The sequence below is a fragment of the Grus americana genome, chromosome 3 (genome assembly GCF_028858705.1).
Source record: "Grus americana isolate bGruAme1 chromosome 3, bGruAme1.mat, whole genome shotgun sequence".
Lineage (NCBI taxonomy): Eukaryota > Metazoa > Chordata > Aves > Gruiformes > Gruidae > Grus > Grus americana.
Genome location: NC_072854.1, coordinates 91,296,870 through 91,319,766, shown reverse-complemented (window position 1 = coordinate 91,319,766; position 22,897 = coordinate 91,296,870).

Genomic DNA, 22,897 nt, shown 5'->3' with positions numbered 1-22,897 from the left:
AGCTTTCTGATTCATCTGCTGTGGGTCCTGATGGAAATGAATCCTCGGCTTTCATTTTCTGAGGACGGAGTGGGATCTGTTTACTCAGGGAGGCAATGAAGTCATTTTTTTTCTCGTTTATGCCAAAAGCGGAAAACCATTTCAAAGGGAAAGGAGTGGGTTCGGATCTGGCCTCAGACAAAAGTTGAATGAACACAGACCAGAATCAAAGGCAAACAAAGCTTCTGGGTGGCTCATCCATAATACTGATAAGTCCTGACCCACGTTCTCCGCCACCACAATCAGAAAAAGACTGTCCATTATGGATAGGGCTACAGCCTATGAATCCTGGCTCCTCATTCCCTCTCCTGGCCACCCAACCTCACCCCCTCCCACTGCTGGGACATGATTTCAGCAGTCCTGTCTCCTGAGGGCCTGCTTCATCCATTAGGTCAATTCTTCTCCTAGAGCTGGAAGGGGACACCTGGAGCCCTCCTCCAAACGTTTTGCATCAGTGTTTGGAAGAGCTCTTCTTCTGCTCACTGAACCCAGCAGGGGCTGTGGAGGTGCCTAGGGATAAAGCAAAAAGCAGGGCTGGCTTCATCCATACAGATCACCCCTTCAAAACATGGACACAGGATCCTCAGCTCATGCCCAGCTCAATGCCAGGTGGATTTGAGGTCAGGTACATCTCAGAAGGATGGAGGAAAAGCCTTTGACACAAACTAAATCTACAATAACATTGTCTCTAATGTAAGGTGTTTTCTCCTCAAAGCTTTGTCTGATCTTAAGGTCTTCACCATTTGGCATTTACACGTTGCAGCACAGCTCCCCAGGAGATGCAGCCAGAGTGCATCAGACACTGCTTAGGAAGATGAGCAGAGGCTTGCTGCAGGACCCACGCAACCACTGCTCCCACTGTTCAGTTATGAGGAACAGCACCTGGGAGGTGGCTGGTAAAGCCCAGTGGCTTATAGATTCAGCATTTCTACAACTTTCTTGGCCACAGTGGGTCAGTGGTCCTAGGGGTGGCCCCAGCTCCCACATGGGCCTCTGCATGCAGCAAAAAAAACATCAGAGAGCACAGACCATGGACAATGTATTTACAAAAACCTGTGTTGCTAAGCAGACATGCAGCTGGGATTCACACCAATTGAAGTCTCCTTCATTCCCCCTTGGCTGTGTTCCCAGATATAATGAGTTGTACTCAAGGAGCTGAAGGGTCCTGCTGCCAGATCTGCATCCAACAGAATAGGCGTGGGGGCAATCCATGGTTGTGTAACCCCCCAGGGCTGGAAATGTCATCATTGACTTCACTGGGTGCATTTCACTGTTCTCCAGAACCCTGTAGAGCGACTCACTGACATCATTCCTATGGCCGGGCTTGGCAGAGGCAATGGGGATGAGGCCCACAACAGCCAGCAGGCCGGGGATGGTCTGCATGGTTTCCATATGTTAGTTCTTTTCTCTGGATTCTATCTTTGCTGCTCAAAAGCTTCAAGTGCCCTCTTTAGCTCATCGATGCAACAACCGTGACTGCTGCTATGTATGCAATTTCAACAGATCCGTGGCAAGACACTCTGGCTAATGGGGCAACCGACTGGAAATCCTTTAACTGCTTCTGCTATAGGCAAAGGGAAATGAAATGAGTCATCCATGCAGAGCCCTTCCTTTTTTGTTGAGTTGGCTATGAAATGTAAGATTTTCACCGCTTCTGGAACACTTTCAAGTCACAGCAGGATTTTGGACTGTAGACACATCTGTGCTTCCCCAAAGGTACCTGGACAGTGGAAAAGTGGGACATATGGGCACATGCCAAGGGATGGGCAGAGGGGAAGGGGAGAGGAGGAGGGACAGCTGGAGAAGCACATTAGCAGAGCACTGCTCCAAAAATGATCACCAGAGAAAGAATAATGGTTGCCATTATTAATTAACATCATTACGTCCCAACAGTTGAGGTTCACAGCATCCATAAAGCAGACAGGCGGTCACAAGAACCTTCCTACCAGTAACATTTCTTTCCAAAAGAAAGTTAGATGAGCACAGATTTGGCTTTATCTGGAGGAATATGCACATACCAAACAATGGTGTCCATGAATAGCCAGAGAGTGGCTCTGCATCTCAGCACTTCAAAGAGAAAAATAAAGGCTATAAGTAACATAACAAAAAGGATAAGCATAACTTGTCCCAATGAGCAAGAGCACTAGCTCCTCAAATGGACTAACAAATTAATGTATGTGCACACTATCACAGAGCAAGATGTGTTTGAAATGAGGAGAAAATTCACTGCAGTTTGGAAACTGAGACAGTGAAGACTTCCATGCACAGTCTTGGTCAGGATACTATGAACAGGGCTTTACTTTCTCATGAAAAATACTGCTGGACTCCTCACTGATGAAGAGGAAGATCGCAGCTTTTATCTCAGCCGGAAGGCAGCACTTCCTACAGCCTACTTCCTGGCACTAGCATTTGCCATTGGGTTCAGCAAGGGAAAGTGCCAAATCTTGAATCATCAGGACTTCCTGTTCACTCTGCAATGACTCAGAAGATATGTAACATGTATCCCCTTTTTGTTTCCCTTTTTACCATGCTGTTCATATTAGATACGGGTGGTCAGGCAGAAAATATTATACCGCCTTATTTCTGTTACCTGGTGTGTCAAACTAAAGCTCCTTTCTGGTTTTTTTTTCATTTGCATGTACTAGTAGGCAAAATGCTTGCTGGTAACTTTGCAGTGCATTTTTTTCTCTATGAGAGTCAGCTGGTACAAGATGATTTCTAGTGCAGATTCTTGTCTGGGAAGAAGACTGACGTATCTGGAATAGATCTTATCTGATATTTCTCAGTAAGTTGGTTTGGTTTGGTTTTTTAATGGGAAAAATATCATTTTACTGGAAATTAACCTCTCTGTGGAAACTTATCAGGGCTGACAGATCACACAGGTCAAAGTTAGGTACTCAAGAAGGATGTGGGAGACCCAGATTCATGGTCTGCATCAAATGGACCAGAGAGACTGATTCATTACACAGCTGTGGTTCCTCTGACAGGATGAGGCCTGCACTCAAATCCTGCATCTAATGAGTACTGAATCCCTTACACAACATGAAACAGCTCCTTGGGAAGAGAGAGAGCACCTCCATACAGAAACTTGCGGGATGGGGAAAAATGTCTGGGACGCTAGAGACTGAGATCTTGGTCCCTGCTTCAAGCCAAGCAAATACTTAAGCAGCTTCTCACTTACAGCATCTTCAAAATACTTTGTGCCACACTGCCCACAGTGCTTGGGGTGGTCACTGTGCTCACTGTTACTGCAGCAATCCTCGCCTGGCAGATCTGACCTGAAGCACACTGCTCATGTGTCCTTTCACTCAGAGGGATCAGTGAGGACAGCTGAGCTGTTCCCAAAGCGCAGACCCAGTCGTTAAAGAGGTGAAGCAAAGCACTGAACCCCTGCAGAGATCAGCTAGATGCCCACTATAAGAGTAGTAAATGGTGAACACGGGAGATGTTAGAAGCTGTCTGGGCAGCCAGTTGAAGAGCCACCTCATTGCTGAGAAAACAGTGGGACCTAAATCTCCTACAAAGTTCCCGCTGGCACCCCGAAAAGCAGGTGGGATTTCAGGTGCTTCAGGCTGCCTGCTGGAGGCCCTTCTCCTCACAGGCCCTGGACAGTGCCCATAGGCACCCAGTGGCCCCAAGCAAGTATTTTACCGCATCCTCCCCCCAGACCTCATTGCCTAAGCAGGTCCCTAAGCTGGTAAGAAGCTGGCATCTCCAGGAAGACTGAAAAACAAGACAGACTGGAGCAAATAAGGGCCACACTGCACACCCAGTCCTCTCCAGCAGAAAGCACACAGTACTGGTCCACAAGCCACATCCTGGTCGTTCAGCCCTCAGCGTCTCAGCACTCCTTATCGGGAGCACGGCCCTCACCACAAACCATGCTCTGCCACCACCAACGGACAATAACCCTGACTCCCAGCCAGCCACAACTGCCCGACAGGCCAAGAACTAAACAATAATCCCCTGGCTTTTACCAAACCATCAGAAGGATGCACTGACAGCAAAGCTTAGACCGTGCATCCTTTTTTCTCTACCAACCTACACCTGCCGGTGTAAGAGGCCACCTCTGAAGCTGGACACCAGGTGTAGGTTCGTTTTGCGCGGGGGTACCTCTCTCTGCTCGCTGCATGGCCCCAGAGCCTCTGCCTGCCTGCAGCGGCCCTGCCATCGGGCACACATTTACCATTCTGTGGGAAACTTGGCTATCAGGAGAGTTTTGCAAAGCTGCTTTCTGGAGGAAGGAATTCCCCATTGCTAGCTGGTTGCATAGGCTAAGTAGGGCTGTACCTTCCTGGCACTCCTCCTGCTCTTCCTCCCCACTCCTGAGTGCTAGCCCTTGCCCAGCCAGGGAGCAATCCCTCACTGCCCTGTTTTGGGGGCAGCAGCTCCCAGGCTGCAGGGCCAGCCCTCCTGACTGCAGAAAGGCTTGTGCAAGACAGCTACCCCCAGCTCTGCCCTCCCCAGCCAGCCCCATCCCACTCCAAAAGCCCTGTTGGCAGAGTGCCTCCTGGCTCCTGAGAAAGTATCCCCTTGGGGGCTGTTCCTAATTGGTGGTTTCCTCCTCTTTCTCTTATGTCGCTGCGTTTTGCTTCCTAGCTCATATTTTATAAGGCTGGGTTTTAATAGGCCGTGCAGGCTGCCAGACCTGAGTCTACCTTCAAATTTCCACTATTGGGAGAAAATGTCCTGTCTGCAAACCAGAGGATAGCCATGGCTTTGTGTCTGGATGCAGGCAGGGCCAGTGGGCCCACTCAGAGGCCAGTAAGAGCTCTAAACTTTGAGGCTTCAAGCCTTCAACAATTTGGGTAGTTCCCAAGTATCACAGTGATGGGTACTGCAGCCCAAAGAAGACAACCTGGAGGTGGTTTCCAATATGCACTCCTGAGATCTGCTAACCCATGGCGTAGTGTATGTGATGGGCAGGAAAGACCTTCATAGACTGTAAACAGTCTGAATATTACCCTCCCATCATTGCTATATCCTCCTTCTTCAGGGGTTCACCACCTGGGACAGGGAATACATGAACCTGAAAACACCACTGCCTGAAACACAGACAGATTTTATTGCTGTGTGCCCCAACTGCTGAGAAAGGAGTGACTAGACACAGGTAATTTGCCAGGACATGACAAACACACAGGAGGAGCCTTCTGCTTCTTTCAGTGGGCCAGGCATAGAAGACAGAGGCAGGCAGATGCAGCATGCTCCTTTCCCACTGCCTTGGTCGTTTGTGTCTCCATCCTGCTCCTGAGAACCTGCCTGTCTCCCCTGAAAGCCAGAAAACTGCTCTCTCCAAGGCTCCTTTGGCCCTTTCTTCCCACACAGGGACTTGTGCAATGGTCTGGGCAGCAGAGTCGATATACTAAAGCTGAACACCCATCGCACACCAGAGGCAATTAGGCCTGGCAGCATCTTTCTCCTTGCCCTGAGAGCAAGTCCTGGCTCTGGCAGGGCTGTCACAGCAGCAGGGCTTGCGTCCACCCCCAGGTGAGCCTCCACTTGTCTGAGCAGCCGAACTCCACGCCCAGGAAGCAGGCAGGGATGGAGGCACGCGGCTATGGTTGATCAAAGCCACAAGCTGTTCTCCAAGAGGAAGCCCAGGCTGAACTCTGCGGTGGCAGCTGCAGTCCCAGTCCCTGGAGGCAGACTGCAGTGAGGAGAAAGCCAAAAAAGCCCCACACAAGCACAGATAAAATCTTTCTCCCTCCTTCTGGTGCACCAGCTCCCTTGCCAGCTGCTTGGCTCCTCACTTCCAAACCCCCACCAGCTCCTGAGCCTGAGCAAATCCACAAGTTATCAAACCTCACCTGCCTCTTTGCTCAGATCCAAACTGGGGAGCCGTCGCCCCTTCCCACTCCCACCTCTCACTCTTATCACAGTCCCACTGCTGCTTGGAAAAGTTTCTCCTCTCCAAGGAGCCCACACACGGTGTGACTACTGAACCCCACACGTGGCTGGCAAGTCATGAGGAGCTGTTTGTGCTCCCACTCCAATTTGCAGAACAGGCCAACATACCGTGAATTACAAGTGTCAGATATCACAGGCACATCTCCAGCTGGATTTTCCATTCAGAGGGAAGGTACTGGTTCAACAAACAGCAACAAGTGCCTCCCAAGTGTACGAAAGAGGGGTGACTGTCAGAGAAGGGTCAGGGCTTGATCCCCTGCATCCATCCCTCCTCCTCACTCGTGAGCTGAGGATGGGTTGCTCTGAAGTGCACCGCCTGTCACTGCCTGCCACTGAATATTCAGGCAGTCTATCTTGCATCTCCGAGCCTTTGATCCTATTTGCATACTAATGTCCCCGGAGATAAGGGGCAAAGGAGGGAGAAAGGGGCAGGATTGTTTCTAGAGAGAATGATGTGCCTTCTGCTTTCCCATGGAGAATCAGGAGCGCTGCATCCCTTCCAAGTCACTGGCCTCACTGTGTTCTGGGGATGAGCCCCACCACAGAGCCTGGGCACCAGGTCACCAAGAAGGAGCTCTCAACTCAACCCTGTGAATGGCACGTTTAGGTGTGAACTATTACTAATCGCCGTATGCACTACAGCAGAGCATAGAGGTTCTAGTCGCAATCATGGTTTGCAGGCACAAACATGTATGCACAGAAGCTCATCCTGGCTACAGAGCTTATAGTCTAAAGAGGAGCAGATGCTGATGCAAAAGGTCACAGCAGGAAACAGACTAGAGGCTGTCTCAGTCCAAGCTGAGTGCCTCAGCTGTCAGGTAACACATGTAGGGAGGGAAAAACACTGAGAGGAAGCAGGGTCTGTAAAAGAAAGGAGGTAAAGTACATGAGAGACTAGAGCAAAGAGATTCACTGGCACAAATCCCCAGCACCATGCATTCCTGCAACTGGAAGGCATCCTGATGAAAGCATACAAAATATTCACAGAGAAAAAGACAGCTGGGTGTTGCTGTTGTCCTTGGACACACAAGGGTGAACAGATATTCAATCAGATGAAGAAGCGACCAGTCCAAACTTCATCAAAGTAAATAATTTCCTTCACATCATCTGTAATTGGACTAAGCTGTCCCTAACACAAGAAACTGGGGAAGCCAAAAATTTAGCAAACCTTACATAAAGATTGGACAATGATGTGGACGAGAAGGGGAAAGAAAAAAAAAAGCATAACAATGCTTTTGAAAAAGATACTAAAATTCGTACTCCTGGTCCCAATTCCATCTCTAATGGTAGGAACCAGAAAGTGATGTTAAGTGTGGAACAGATTATGTTACATCTGCCTACTGCAAAGTTCTTGCACCTTCCCCTAAAGCATCTGGCAAAGGCATCAGAGAAAGCATCAGAGCATCAGAGACAGGATTCGGGAATAAATGGATATTGGGGCTCACCCAGTTTGGCCATTGCAAGGCTCCAGTGCTTCCAGGGTCAAGATTGCAATCTCCATATTTGCGTATACGAAGTCCTTGCAGATACCAGTGAAGTGAAGCCATTTGAAGTAGCATTGCCAGTGCTTGTGATGGGTTGTGGATCTCATTACACTGTTCCTGTTTTTTCTTAAAGCTCCAGATCCTGATGACAGATGACTAAGTGATAAGCACATTTTCTATATAAGACAAGTTTCCAGTCCTCTTGATTGTGGGGAAAACTGAAAATTGTGACCCCAATGCAACATGTTTTCTACATGAAAGAAGTTTCTAGTACACTTCACTATGGGGAAAACTACAAAATGTGATTTGAAGGCAACCCTTAGGCTCAGAAACCAAGAGGCAAACAGAGAAAATGCAGCATTTATTCTTTTACAAAAGATCATGATTTTAAAGTTATCATGAATTTTTGTGGTTCATCTTGAAATGTCTGAAACCTTGGGGCTTAGAATACTGAATTTAAGGCAATATGAACTGCTTTAAGCTCCTTCATATCTCAGGTCTTGCTAGCTTCTCTCAGTGGCAGGGCTTCTGCTCAGCAGCTCTTCAGAATCCCTCCTCTGCAGGATCTATCTCCCCCCATGCTGCTGACTTTCTAAATTTCATCAGACATGCCTTTTGAGTCACTGTTTTTCTTAAAGCTCTAGCTCTCAAGACTCAATTATGTGAAAACATACATCTTATAAGGGAAAGTTCCTGCTCTTCATAGCTGCCAGGAAAAGCTAGCAATGGAGCCTGACTGTAACCCGAAAGCCCAATACTGCAGGCCTGAGAAAAACACCAGTATCTTCTTACACTACTGAGACATTTATGATTTGAGAGATTTGGGTCTTGGATCGTGTATCTGAACTCCTTCTGCTGGCAACATTGCCCTCCCCACCCCACGATTTTGAATGGGTCTCTCTTGCCTCCAGCCTGCTGCTATGTCCTCCTAAATGTACACCACTGCTTCCTAAAAAGGCTAAAAAGGGCTCCACAGTAGTATGGATTCTTGTTGAAAAAGGAGATTGATGTTCAGTTCCTTCCCTCGAACACCAGAGCTTTGGCAGAGCTTGGTCCAGCTCAGGCGCTAGTGGCACATCCTTAGAGCGGTCCTGGGCTTTGACCCAGCAAATGTCACCACTGTGCCTGCGTCCCACCCTCCAGCTGAGCTCTGTGTCCCCCTCCCTTGTCCCAAGGCACAGCATCCTCTGGTGCCAGGGAGAGAAAGCAGCTCTCCTCTTCCGCCTCTGCTCCATTCCTGGCTCCCCAGCCAGGTAAGGAGAGGTAACTAGGAGCCAGTAAAGGTTACAACCAGTTTCCCAGTGCTATTGTAATTTTGCTCTTGTTTCTACAGCACAGCACCCTGTCGAGGCTGGGCTTTCAGAGCCCCAAAGGCTTTCCAACTGAAGTTGGAGGGAGTTGGACCTGAGGGTTAGGGCGTTCACAATTTGCATGGGAAGCAAGTTGGTGCTCAAACCCAGGCTTTGACCCAGGTTTAGCATATAATGGGAACATACCCACGTACTACCGTCTTGTCCTCGGGCACACGTCTTGTGGCAGCGTCTTGAAGGTTTCCAGTGTGTCCCTCATCCCGGTATGCAGGTGTGTGAGATTTGCATCTGTGGCTGCTGCACACAGGCAGAGCTTTCCAGGGAAGGTGTGTTTTCCAGCTCTTTCCTGTGCCAGTATTGCCGCCACCTGGAGATGAGAGGAATGAAGGGCTCCCAGCCAGTTCCCTACCTTCATCCCTCTGCCTTTTCTCAGCCACAAAGCACCCTCCCTCCTCTACTTCAGCTGGAGGGAGAGCTGGCAGCCTCCCAGCTTCTGTGGTTACGATGTCCCATGCGCACAGCCTGTTGCGAGCACTGCACTGGGAAGGACGGGGCCCTTACGCTCTTGGTAAAAACACAGCTCCTGGGCACCAGGGGAGGAAGGCTTTGGCGAAAGAAAGCAACCCCCACTCAGCGCACTCTCAGTGCTGCACCTTCTGGGAGGAGGCAATTTGCCCTGGGCTTTCCTGTCCTTGTTAGTTTAGAATTTAAGTTGCAGATCTGCGCGAATGAATGCAGGCTTGTGTGTTCGGCAGAGCTGTGCGTGTAAAGGAGAAGGGGTTTTCTGCATGTATTTTATGGGGCTGTCTGGGTACAGAGATGGGAGGGAGCTTATACACTGCATGTGCACGTGCGCATTTTCATGTTGTCTGCACGTGTGTACATCCGTATGTGCATTTCCATATTGTGTCTAATAGGCTCTTTGTTTCTCCAGAGAAGAAGGAAAAGGAAATCCGCATGTAATGAATCCACTTATTTTATGGAGCTCCCCTGGAGAGGGGCAGGGGAGCACGATTTATGCAAAAAACCAGGCAGCTGCTGTTGGGAGGGGGACATCAATCTGGTTTTGATTTTCATTCGTAAGTGGAGGTGGCCACACAAGCCAAGGCCTCGTAAACTCCCCGTAGAGGAGAGTGGCCCATTGGTGTGAGGCTGTCAGAGCCTATCTGGCCATTAGTATCGAGCCACTCTCCTCCGCATCTGACTAATTCCCGCCCTGTTGTTTTGCCTTCCTAGGACGGGTTTCCCCGTGCTGAGGCCTCCCATTAGAAGACAGAGGCAGAGCTGTACTGGGGCACAGACCGAAATCTTTGTATTGAAGGGCAAAAAGCCCTTTACAGAGCATTTGCAGTTCATGTCACAATCCAGTGTATACTGTATGCTTTAAAAAAAAAACCCCAAACAAACAAACAAACAAACAAAAACCCCCACAACATGACTTGTATGCTACAGTCCGGTTCCTCTCTGCCATTTATAAAAACACAGGGAGTGAGATGGGATGGAAAGACTCCTGGGTTGGAAGAAGTGGCCTGGACACTAGATACCACTCATCAGCCTCTTTTCCATCCCTGCCATTTTGCATAACTCACTAAGTATTGTCAGGACTGTGAGTGCAAAGGGACAGTTGAGAGTTTCCTGGTGGGAAAGATGTCTTACCAAGGGCAGAGCTCCCAACAGAATTCTGCTTTATTATCTGATTCTTCATCTGATTAAAGGTCCATGGAGCTTATCCATCAGTAGCATAATAGAAAACTGCCCTTAGCATACTCTAACTCACACCGTGACTGTCCTGTATGACAAGGAAAGTTACATTTGGCTTCCTGATGATCTGTCCCCAGCTGTCTGTGCCAGGCACAGCTCATATGCAAAGAATCAAGCTCAACATCTAGCTCAGCATCTGTATTCTTCACCATCACCTCATGCATGCCTGGTAGAGGTAGGCAGGTAAGTGGACAGACAGATACACCAATTCAGGAAAACAAGAATGAAAACTAGTCTTTTCTGAGAACTGTCCTCACATGCTATCTGCAATTAATTACTGGACGAAGTTAATAAATTTTGTATTTTAGTTACTCTCTGTAACTCAGGTCCCTACAGAGGACACAGATTCTCTAGTTCTCAACATAGAATGATATTTTTAGATCCTTCAGACACATGTTGTCCTTACAGAGAACAGACAGCACTTGCCTGTTGACACTGAACTGTAAAAGAATTTTCCTTGGCAGAATTAAGGCCCAGTAGTGGGTCAGTGAGAAGAATTTGGAAGAAGAGGTGTGGTTCACTTACCACTCCCTAAAATGCCCAAACCACCTTGCGGGAGAAGGATTCATTTTGAGAGCTGCAAAAAAGGAAGGTGGCTCATTCACATGTAACACCTTCGTTGATTTTCCAGGTAGTCTTTCGATGGCTTTCTAAGAACTTCCTTCACCACCAGCTTATAAAACAAGCATGTTTATGCTATGCTGCAAGCAATACAGCCCCTGGCATCAGACTGCTCTTGCATTACCAGATATTCTGAACCTCTTGTTCCTTAGTATCTGGAAGGAAAAAAAAAAAAAAAAAAAAGCTGCTTTTAAAGTATAAAGGCCAAGTATGCACTGATGTGAAATGCTGATTTTAGAGAAGTGGCCACAAGGAATGTTTGTTTCTGAAACCAGTGGGATCAGAGCCTCTTCCTGAAGCCAAAAGTGGTAGGTCAACTGGGCCATCAGTTTTCAGGCCAAGAGAACGAGCTGCTTTTACAGGCCACACTGGAAAAATCTCCTATAACAGAGTCTGATCTGTGAAGGAATGGATCAGGTCACAGAGCTTCCACCAGCAGAAGCTTTCAAGGATAGAGTTGGATCCGTTTCACAATCTTGTTTTGAAAGAGACCTAATTGTGCACTAAGTCTCAGAACTACTGGTCCTGTAGCAGAGACTTAACAAAGATCAGTTGAAAGGCCTTGAATTTACAGTAAAGTGCCATTATCCACACTTGCCCCTTGAGAAACCCCAATTCAATGATTTTACTCCATTTGAGAGACAAGACTGGGAACCAACAACCAAAACACTCTGCAAGCCAGGTGAGCAGCTAAAAGTAAACAGATCACCGTAATACTCTCCTGTTTTACATTTTCCTTTCTTGTATATAAACATGGGTATCTTTAGTAGCATTGCAAAGGATATTTAGAATTAGGCAAATGTTGAACTGATCTACCTCTCCATCTCATGCATGTTTTCACTTCCACTCATCAAGTCCACATGTTTCAAGTCATTTTATGAACTGAACATCTTACGAAATCTTGGTTGAATGATACTGTATCTATCACGGGTTTTCAATGGTCCCTTCAGCTACAGCTTGTGCAACTCTTAATTTTAATGTGTTCATCTTCACACAGACCTACAGGGAAGAGAGGCAGTTATGGTTAAGTCCCTGAGGAACTCAAAGACTAAGGCTTGTCCCACATTGCAAAGCTCATCCAGCCAAAGAGGGCTGCTGATGTAACTGTGCCAGCAAAAACCCTCATGCAGATGCACTTTAAACCAATGCAAGCGTATACTGTCCTCATTTTTGTCACTGGGTAAACAAGGGAATGGCCCTAGGCTGGGAAGAGAGGAGGCAGAGAATGATGCCCCGTCCAGCAGTAAGATGTCTAGACATGCAGACCACATTCCCACTAGGTGGCTCTGCCAATGTAGCTATGCTCTTGATCATTCGGTAATCAAGCTATCATTTCTCAAGCACAACCACAGGGACCACATGTAGGTACTCTGTACTTCATAAATGGCCAGCATGCAAAAACTTATTCTTGCTATTCTCTTGAAGCTTGATTTTTGCTTCTAAAAATGTGTCATTTCATTGGTCACAAGAAAAACATGTTGGAAAAATCACTTCATGACTTGCCAAGGTCTTGCACAAAGCCTGTGGCAAAGCAGAGAAGTGAACCCAGGTGGCCTGCATCCTCAGCTAGTCACCTAAGGACACAGATCAGATGCTGCATTAGAAGCAGAACAGCCTGGAAACATCCCAAGAAAATTTATGCCATCATCAGGATGTAACAACCCAGAAAACAGGAAGCAAAATAATCCTGGGAGAAAGGGTGAGCTGCCTTGACAGATAAACACAAGGGCATGCTCGCATATGCTACTGTATGGCAAGAGACATGGCATGCCAAATACTCCACAACATAGCACTACATACATTCCGATGTCATGCTATGATATGACACCTCCTCTCCAAATAGATGGCTCTGAGGACCATGAGAGGAAATAGCTTCCTGCGGTATCTCTGAAGATCAAGAGAAGCCTCTGTGCAACTGGAGTGAGGACTACACAGTGGAATTAGCAGCTATGAGGAGAGAAGGTTCCAACCTGGCCTCAGGGCATCCACAAAGGGCATGGTAAATTCCACTACTCCCTATGCAAAAGATATAGGTCCATTGCTGACTGTTTGGAAAGGGTTTTAGTATACAACGAGGAAAGTTAAGAAAAACTTAAAAAGTATAGTCTAGTTCAGCTGGTTGAGAACAAAGTCCCTTCTAGCAGCAAATAGCTCAGTATGGTCCTGGCTCCTTCATCTAGGAGGTGACTTCCATCCAAGAGATCCTCACCAGGAATTACACCTTTTCAGCCAGCTCTCTGCAGTTCCTACTGACTTGGCCTAATGAAAGTGACTCCTAATCAAGACTGGTTTAGTAAAGTTCCTACCAGATCAAAACTGACCTCAGCTGGCTCCTGTCATTTCCAAAAAGTTTCTGCTGATTTGGCTGACTGTCCAAGCTCCAGGAAAATTGCATGTAAGCCCTGCATGTGCAGAGGGTAAATTCTCCCTTTCTGGAACACAAAGGAGACAGGAGCAAAGCCAACAGGAACAAACAGAGTCAATGTGTCTGGATGGAACTGTTTGCAGCAACCCCTGCTCTGGGGCTACTGACCCTGAGCAGGACAGCCTGGGCAGACCAGCATCCCAGCCCTCAGTGACACAAGCTTCCCCAGCCCCTCGGCCGCTTTCTTTCCAGCTTTTTTTGACTGCTCCAACTGCCTGGACACCAACACAACTTCATGCTGCAGCCACTTGCAGAGAGAACTATCCTTATGAAGAGTTATTTCATCTTGCAAGGGGTCAATAATTTAGTCCTGAAGAGGACACTGAAAAGCACCCTGTACTTTGGAGATAAGCCCAGGAGGACTTTCAGGACTTTCCTCACCCATTTCAAGCCCTTGGCAGAACCAGGATTCAAAATGATTGCTTTGATTAGAGGCTTACGGCTACTTAAGCATCTGACTTCCATGCATGGCCCACCTGGCAAGGCAGGCACACCTCCCCCAAACCCATGCCGGGCCTGTAACATTTGCAGACTGTGTGGGCTGCTCTGCTTCAGGGCCGAGGAGCCTGCCACACTCCCCTCCAGCTGCGTCGTCGGCAGCGTCATGCTGACAGGTTCAAGCCGTGCAGAGAGGGTTGTTTTTATAACCCGCTCTCTTTTAACAAAACTTTCCCAAGCTTTTTCCTCTACATTATAGTCAAGATCACCTGCTGCTCAGGAGGGTTGAGATTCTTAAAGAAAAATTGCAAAAAAGCCAGGAAAGATTGACATATAGTGGCATCTGAGGAAGAATAAAGCACCTTAGCACTAACCAGTTATTCCGAGTACTGACCTCTGCCAACATCCCTCGTTCTTGACTGGCAACTCCTCTCTTTCTCTGTTGTTCTCTGGTGTCACCGCAACAAACCCTGCGGATGCTCCTCATACTGACCTGCATCCCTCCTACTATTCCAGCCCTGGGACCACAACATATTGCCCAGTAGTCATCTTTGAGCCTTGATTGATAGCCCCAATGCCACAGCAACATGCTGGTCTTACAAGTTAATGACATCTCAGGTCTGTGATCCCACAACCTGTCTCTGCTGGCACGCCTTGGTCATCACTTGTGACACCCCAGCTGTTCTTGTCCCAGCTCCTTCCATGCTCCTCAGTCCTGACTCGCCACCTCCTTTAGCCCATACAGACAGAAACCAACAGATGTGGAATATGTGAGTCGCTCTGCTGTATCAGTCCCAAGGTCTCTATAGTTCAGTATTTCACCTCTAGAAAAAACTACCAGTCAAGTCAGGGGAGGATGTAAAATCCACTTAGTAACCCATCCACCATCCAAATTTGAACTGATACTAGTTTAAAAGTCTGAAACACAATGTTTATTCTGGCTCCCAGTTATGTTACTAATAACTACAGTGACTCTCCACATACTTGCCATTCACACACCACCCAATCAAGATATTCTCAGTAATATTGATAAGCACATTGAGTAGTGTTGCTCATGTCTTTTCCTAAACTAAAATAATTAAATTAGAGCACTTCAAGATGTCTGAGCAAACGAGTTTTCTCCCAATCATGCATTATCTTCTGGCATTCTACAGGGAACTTAATTTGCCATTGAGCTGTCTTTTCAGTAAGCTTAGCTGGGTCTCTCTGAGCTTCCTTGCAATTCCTCTCTAGTCTTGACCAACCTAAATTTGGCTAGTGCTCCCATACTAAAATTTAAAGCTCCCGCAGTGCAAATGAAAAAAACATGCTATAACAGGATTCTAAACAATGTCATTTGGTTTTTGTTTTAAAATTTTGGTATTGAATTTCATGCTCTTGAATCCACAGCCCTGAAGACCAAAGCCCCCTTCTTACCCAAAAGGAGCTGCACAGGCAAGACAAGAATGAGTTTCTTCAGTGTGTGGGAGGATCAACTTCTACATTCCCTAGCAAGTTTAGACTCTTAGGAATATTTAGTCCACAACTGCTTTGATTAAACTATCAATGAGCGCAATGAAAGTCCAATGCCTTTTTGAGACAGGGATATTCTCACCCACTAGGAACTGGACGGCAAAAAAAACAACTTGTTTCACAGATGTGCTGCCAAAAAGCTGTCAAATGGAAACAGCTTATTGTGAAATGTTTTTGTCATGAGAATGAATATTCACTCAAGAACAAAACAAAACCTATCAACCTCTCTGACTTTAAAAACAAAAAGCCCTCTGGCCAAGAGTTTCAAAGTTGTTCACCACCCTCGGTTGGCTTGAGATCCAGGATCCAACAAAGTTCAAGAGCTGCTGCCCAGTAGGGCAGGGAATGAGATCCCAAACAGGTGTGGACCAGGTGTGAAAAAGTAGAAGGTTAACACACCCCATCCATCACTGGACACCACATCTGTAAAAACGGAAATAAATATTAACTCAAGTCAAAATCTTGTCTGGAGATGAGCAGAATTCTCCCCAGTGGCAACTAAAGAATATCATGTGGTGAGGACTGCAGCTGAGCTGATTTACTGCTAAACTGTGCTTGTATGGCTGCAAGAGGCTCTTGCTCCCTTGCCGCTGAACTGCTTCTTCTCAATACAAGAGACAAAGAGTCCTAGTGCTCTTCTGAATATCTCTCCGGTTCATTTTTCCAGTTGCAAAGCAAATGGTTTGAAGTTTCATTGTCTTGCCAGACTCATAAAAAGAAACTATCAAGCGCTAGCCAAATTGTGAAGAACAGCATGTTTTATGAAAACCCAATTAAACTCTGGCCATCAGTATCTCACTTTCATCTCTGCCGAGCACTGTCTCAGCTTTCTTGTTGCATGCCGAGCTCATATTCTTCTCTGATTCACTGAGTGAGATTACAGTTAACAGTTTGTCTTGTTGTTTTGGGGGGAACGAAGGCAGAGTCCTTCTTGTTTATAGACTAGATCTGCAGGGTGCCAGAAACAAGTATCTTTGAGGTCAGGAGGGGAGTTTATTTCCATGTCTCAGATATCAAAATGGGAATTGCTTGTCATTATCACTCACACAAACAGACACTGAATGCTTTTCCCGAAAAGAACTGGCAGAAATTAAATGAAGAGAAGCACTGCACTGCAATACATTTTGGAAATCCTCATCAGTGGAATAGCTCTTTGAGCTGCACAACATGGCAGAGACTCATGCAGACCCTACAGTCCAATGTACCGGGAGAATTGGAAAGTGTCAGAAAAGTACTCCCGTGCCCTTCTTTCCCCAAGGGAAATTCCCTTTTCCCTTATCTGTCTCTAAACAGATAAGGTATCCAGCCGGCTGTGACTCATATTAGGAAGCCATAAAAAATGCAAGAGCACATTGTGTTTTCACCTGACTGGCAAGGAGGCCAACACTATTAATTTCCAGCAGCCTCCAAGTCTCTTCCAGGCCACTGATTAATGAAAGTAAAGAATTCACTAAAAAATGCAATGCACAAATTGCAAAGCAAAAAGCACAAACAGTTAGGGATGAAGTAAAATTTATTTTAATAGACCAACAACCATCACTCCAGCCCATCTGATCTTTTTTCTAACATGCCAGTCCAGGAAGCAAGCTTGATGATGACTGAAACAAAACAAACTGAGATGTCCTGGTGTCTTGTACTATTATCACTCTTCCATTGTCTTCTATTTAGAAGACTGTCTAATAAGACTGTCTCCTACTCAGTGTAATTTTGGTGCTAAGTTATACAAATGCAGTGAGAAGGGTAGTCCCTGCTTTTGTCATGATATTTGAGGCTTTTCATGCTGAACAATATCAGAAAACGCAGAAAAAAAAAAAAAACCCTAGAGACCAAATACATTCTTTCCAGATTTGCAAAATGCAAAGATAAATGGAGGTTCAGGTAACTGTGCTCTGTTGATTAGACAAATCTGCTAGGGCACAGGGTGGTAGCAAACATAGGTGTGTACAAGAAGTGCCACGTCCTAAACTTCTAACCAGCTGGAAAACAGCAGCATCACAAAGAAATACCACTCTGAGAGCTACATCAACAGCACAGTTGCCTAAGCGAGCGCCCTTCTCAGAAATACTCGGAGGAGTTAGATGACTGAAAGCCTCCAGAAGTGAAGGGCTTTGAGGCGAATCCAGCTGATATATTTGTTATATGGTGCCAGCATAATTTCCCCGAATGGCTAGAGAAAAGGGGAAGCATGAAAAGGGTCAGTTGGGAATATATGTGCATGTGGGGGAGGGGGGCAAAGAAAAGGCAAAACTAGCTGAGAACAGGCTCCATTTAAATTGCATACAGACCTCACACAAAGCACAGAGAATTGGTCAGTAGATTGAAGCCATCTGGCTGGAGGAGCCATAAGAGGAAAACCCTGCTGGAGATCTCTCCATCACGTCCCATCATGGTCCAACATCAGAGCACAGCACGGGCTTCCCCCACTCCAATCTCATGGAGCTAAATATGGGAAGAAGAGCAAGAAGAGGACTGCAAAGTTCATCGTTATGACAGAGCCTCTACTCTTCTCGCAAACTATAAACTCAGCTGGCACTCTCTCCTGCAAACTATTTCAGTCTTGACTCTATGCCTCGTTACAAAAAACCCACTTCACTTGAAGTCTAGGTGTTTGATTCCTGGCTGGAACAGGCTGCAGAGCCTGCTCTGCACTCAGCCAGCCTCATGTAAATCTTGACCGGGGCAATTGGAGGCTGAGCTTGTGGATCCTCCCGCACCCAGAAACAGGGCTGTGAAGCCTACAGATGTCCACACTAAATACTCAGTGAAGCAGTTTCTACAGTGACGCATCAGTTTGTCAGAAGAAAGGACTGGGCATTACTGGTTTTGCCTACACTGTCCCAAGGCCTCTGTGGTAAACCTCGGGCTTTGGTGGCAACAAGCAAGAAACTGAGTGGAGGCAATACCTGCTGCAGCCAACAGCACGGTACAGGGATGCAGATGGCTGGCTTCAGGCTTTCCTGACTCCCCAGTGAAAGACCACCCTCATGTGAACAAAGCAGAGGGTTCCAGGTCTCCCTCCTGCTCATCCTCGCCGTTTACAAGCATGTCTCTTGTTGAAGGCAAACTCAGCATTCATTACAATCCAGCCTGGAAATGTCTGAAGACACAACATTTTTATTATAAAAACATATAAACACGTTTTAAAATGTATAAAACATATTTTCTTTTTATGGCCCAGATAAACCCTCTAACTTGAGTTAACGCAAATTAACCCTACTTGTGTTTCAGCATGCTGGTATCTGAACATCCAACGATGTGGTGGTCTTTATGCCAACCATCCCTTACAAATTCAATGTTTTTCATTGTCTTTCTGAAGTCTTTCCTTCACCTGGGTTGGAAAAAAAAAAGGCATTTAACATCTGGAAAAATTAAAGCTTTGGAAGTTTGCCGGTCTGATTGCCACAGAGTTGCTACAGAGTTTTTGTTCCTTATGATTCTCCCATGCAGCCCAAATATTAATTGCCAGAGATCAAATCTCAGTGCAAGTGGTTCAGTTGTTTTCCATCATTTTGACTTGCCCATATGGAACATTCCCAAAATGTCAAAAGTCACTGATATTTTTTAAACACTGAAAATCTCAGAACTTATCATTTCTGTATCAGAAGTGATTTTCAGTTATCCTAAAGGTTTCTCCCTCTAACAAATGCCACCACTGAGGTATTTCAGCTGGTGTCAGCAATGTCACAGATACTGGGTATAAGAACAGTAGCAATAAAAATATATAAGGAGAGGGGCAGGGGGAGAAACAGAACTGAAGTGCTCTTGAAAAAGGAAGTTGGATTAATTTTCCCACTGGATTTTCCTTGTTTACACTTAGCTTGAAATCTTGGAAGGAAATGTAATGAAATTATTACTTGGTTATTTTACTTTGAAAAATAACCATATCCACTGGGAAAATAAGAAAACCTTAAAAATATAAACAAGTTATTTTCAAGCGAGTCGCTCATCCTCCCACCAGAGTGCCATCTCTCCTTGCTGTCATTGCAGCATTTCCTTCTCACCATCTCCAGCCACCTTTTCATCCCCCTCCACACTTCGAATTACTCATTTCTCTCCCAATATCATTCTCCTCCACCCTCCAAAGTCTGATTCAGAAGCTGGTTGTCACTTCTTCACGGACAGAGGCATTGGGGGTAAGGTGTTACGTGGAAGGGGCAGGCCTTTCGTTGCTGAGGAGCACGTGGCCACTCTCGAGCAGGACACCTCATTCACGAACCCTGCAGGAGCCTCCGCGCCCAAACAGGCTCATGACACTGGACAATCTTCAGAAAGGTTTCTCTATCACAGTAGTAAAGTAAGATGAACCACATTTTTGACGCAACATGGTTGTTATTCTCTTCCCTTATTCAGACTTAAGAGGGTTGGTTTGTTTGTTTGTTTTTACAATCAGAAATTTGATTTGAATTACCCAGACATTTTTTATGTAACTATAAAATATTATTGTAATATGCTCTAAGTATGGACTACCCAACAGGGTAAACCTGTGAACCTGTGTCTTCCTCTTTACAACCGAGCGTCCCCAGAACAGTTCTCAGGATTTGTAGCATTTAATATACATAGCTGAGTCATTTTGAAGACCTCACTAAAATTTCCTCATTTAAAATCTTGATCAGCTATTGGACTTGAACACATTTCTTCTGCTTCTGATCACCCAGCATCAAATTAGAAGCTATAATAAAAATTCTAGACATTTTGCAACATACCTGTCACCAGATTCAGAAGGTTTCCTAATTTTTCAAGAAGGGGGAAGGGAGGCAGGCTGTTGGATGCAAAGTGAATGCTGACCTGCACTGACCCCTTCTGGAAAGCACCAAAAATGTACCATTGGAAACAAACCTGTACTGGTCTGGGGGGCGCGTGTGGGAACTATGTGACCTAATAGCTTTTTCCATCTCGATTTCTATGATTTTTAATCATGTTTGGTTGGAACACCCTCAACCTTCATAAGCTATTTGCACGGGTAAGGCTCCGGAGCAGACATACGTATCATCTGTTAGCATCCAATGGACCAGAAAAGGCCCAAAGGACCAGAAAAGTTTCTTTGTAGTTGGAAGGAGAAAATAGTAATACGTTATAGGAAATAAGAAAAATAGTAAAACACATTCCATTTTTCAGACAAGAACACAAATTAGTATGCAAAGAAAAATGGAGGCTTACAGAAAATCTACAATGTGTAATCCCAAAGCAGTTCAAACAAGGGAATACTGTTTCTTTGCACACAGTCCCATAAAATCTCTAGAGGCCATAAGCAATTAGGACATAAATTTCTCATCTAAAATACAGTATGTCCTTGCTCCTGAACAGACCCACACTTGGGAGCACAGGTTTAATTTTAATTCGAAACAAAAATGGAATCATTCTTCAATGGCCCGTGATGTCCTTGGAAACGTCCAGTTCTATCTAAACCGGACCACCGTCCACAGTGCTGACAAATCACAGACCATGGCTGAACCGACTTACAGAAAGAAAATAACTTTCTTTTCTCTCTTGTAGAGACAGACATAGTATGCGTGGTTATTTTTCTTTTCCCCTGAGTACAAGGGGTTGATGAAATAAACACATTCAAGAATTATCTGCAAGAAATCAGAAATATGTCAAATTTCCAAACTTGGAAAGAGATGATGGGCTTCAACTCAAATTGGCACATGCTTTGTTTGTCTCCTTGGGACTTGATGGTCTGCATTGCTAACAGTTGTAGAAAATACTCAGAAGACAAAGAAAACATCTCGGGAGAAGAGACGATTCGCCCAAGTCAGAGACTGCAGTGTTTTAAGAAAGCAAGTATTTTCCGTCTTTGCGTTAAATTACGTGTCACTTAAATTCTGTTAGAGACACCATTTGTTTGAAGGTGAGGCAAGCAAGTAGAGAGCTTACTGTATCTGAACAATCACCATGTTGCTGGCCTCTTTCTATCCCACCAAAAGCCATAGTGCTGCTTAAGTATCTTAATCAAAAGTCCTACGACATGGAGAAACGTCTGAACAGCCCCTAATGCTCTGTCTACACATCTTCACCATGGCAAGCCAGCACTGTGCTTACCAACTGTTGGTTTCTACCCCATGAAGAGAGTCAGCCCTTTAGTTTTCCCCATCACAAGAAGAAATTGCATTTAACTTAAGCAATTGAATAAACTCTCCTGTCAGGTTGTTGCAGCCAAACTCCTTCCACTAGGATAAAACTCTCTATATAAAGAAAAAGAAAAAAACCAAACCAACCCAACTCATAAAAATGTGACATCACTACACCACTGTGCTTAGCAATGTTCCTTCTACTCATAAGGAAGTTATCCCTAAACTGGATGGCAGTAAATATTTTGTTTGGCTCTTATGTTTAGGCTTTTGGACAAGCTAAAGATCACCCTGCTTCTAGAAATCATTATATAGCATAATGCGTTGAGAGAGGAAGAGATCTCTTCCAGCAAGCATTCTTACTCAATTTGTTCTCTGAGTAACTGGGATGGCCGTTTTCATTGCTTGGCATAGAGCACAAGAGTCTGGACAGAAGCCCTGCCTTCATTCCCACTTCTTCAGAAAGTCCCAGAGTTGAGTGCTTTGATCTGCCACAGAAAGAGATTTGCAAACTGGACTGTAACAAGAAGCAAGTGTAACACACGAGAGGAAGGAGGTGGAAGACCTCCTGAGACAGGAAGATCAAATTTTATTTTATATTGAATTTTACATTTATGCACAATTTGTATTTTACACCACATTTTAGCTAGAAACTCAGAAAAACATACAGAACATCTCGCATGGGCACTGTTGACCACTGATGGAATAGAATGGCATGAATATCCATCAATGCATATGACTTCTGAGGGGTTTTATCTCACTCCATTAATTTTGCTTACTGGATTTTTTTTAAAGAGATGAAATGACAAACAGAAAGCAAACAAGCACTTGGAGAAACCCCATGAAATGACCTTTGCTGTCAAGTACAGTTCAACTCAATCTTAAGTATGCTCTTCATGAAGATGCAGCTTTACCATCTAAAATGAATGGTTTGTTGGTATCTAAAGTCCCAGCTAAATGACGCACCCCCTCAACTAGCACCTCTAGGCTACCTTCCACCAAAGGCAGGTGGAAGAAGCTAAAGAGATGAGGTATACTAAAAAAAAAAAAGATGGGAAAAGCAATCTCTCAGCAGCCTACAAGCTGCCCAAGACCTGCCAAAGGCAAGCAATATAAAACAAAAATGGAAAGCATCTAAACTGGACCAACTGGTTAAAGAGTAAGTTTACAGCCTGGCAAGATGCTGCTTCAAATCTTCACCTGTTGAATTACATAAGCCAGTGCAGGAACATGCACGGACCTCAGCATCCCCGGCAGATACAGAGAAGTCTCTTCCCTGCACCCCACAGCTGGCCTGAAACACTCCTGATGGGGTGTGAGGGTGTCACCCCA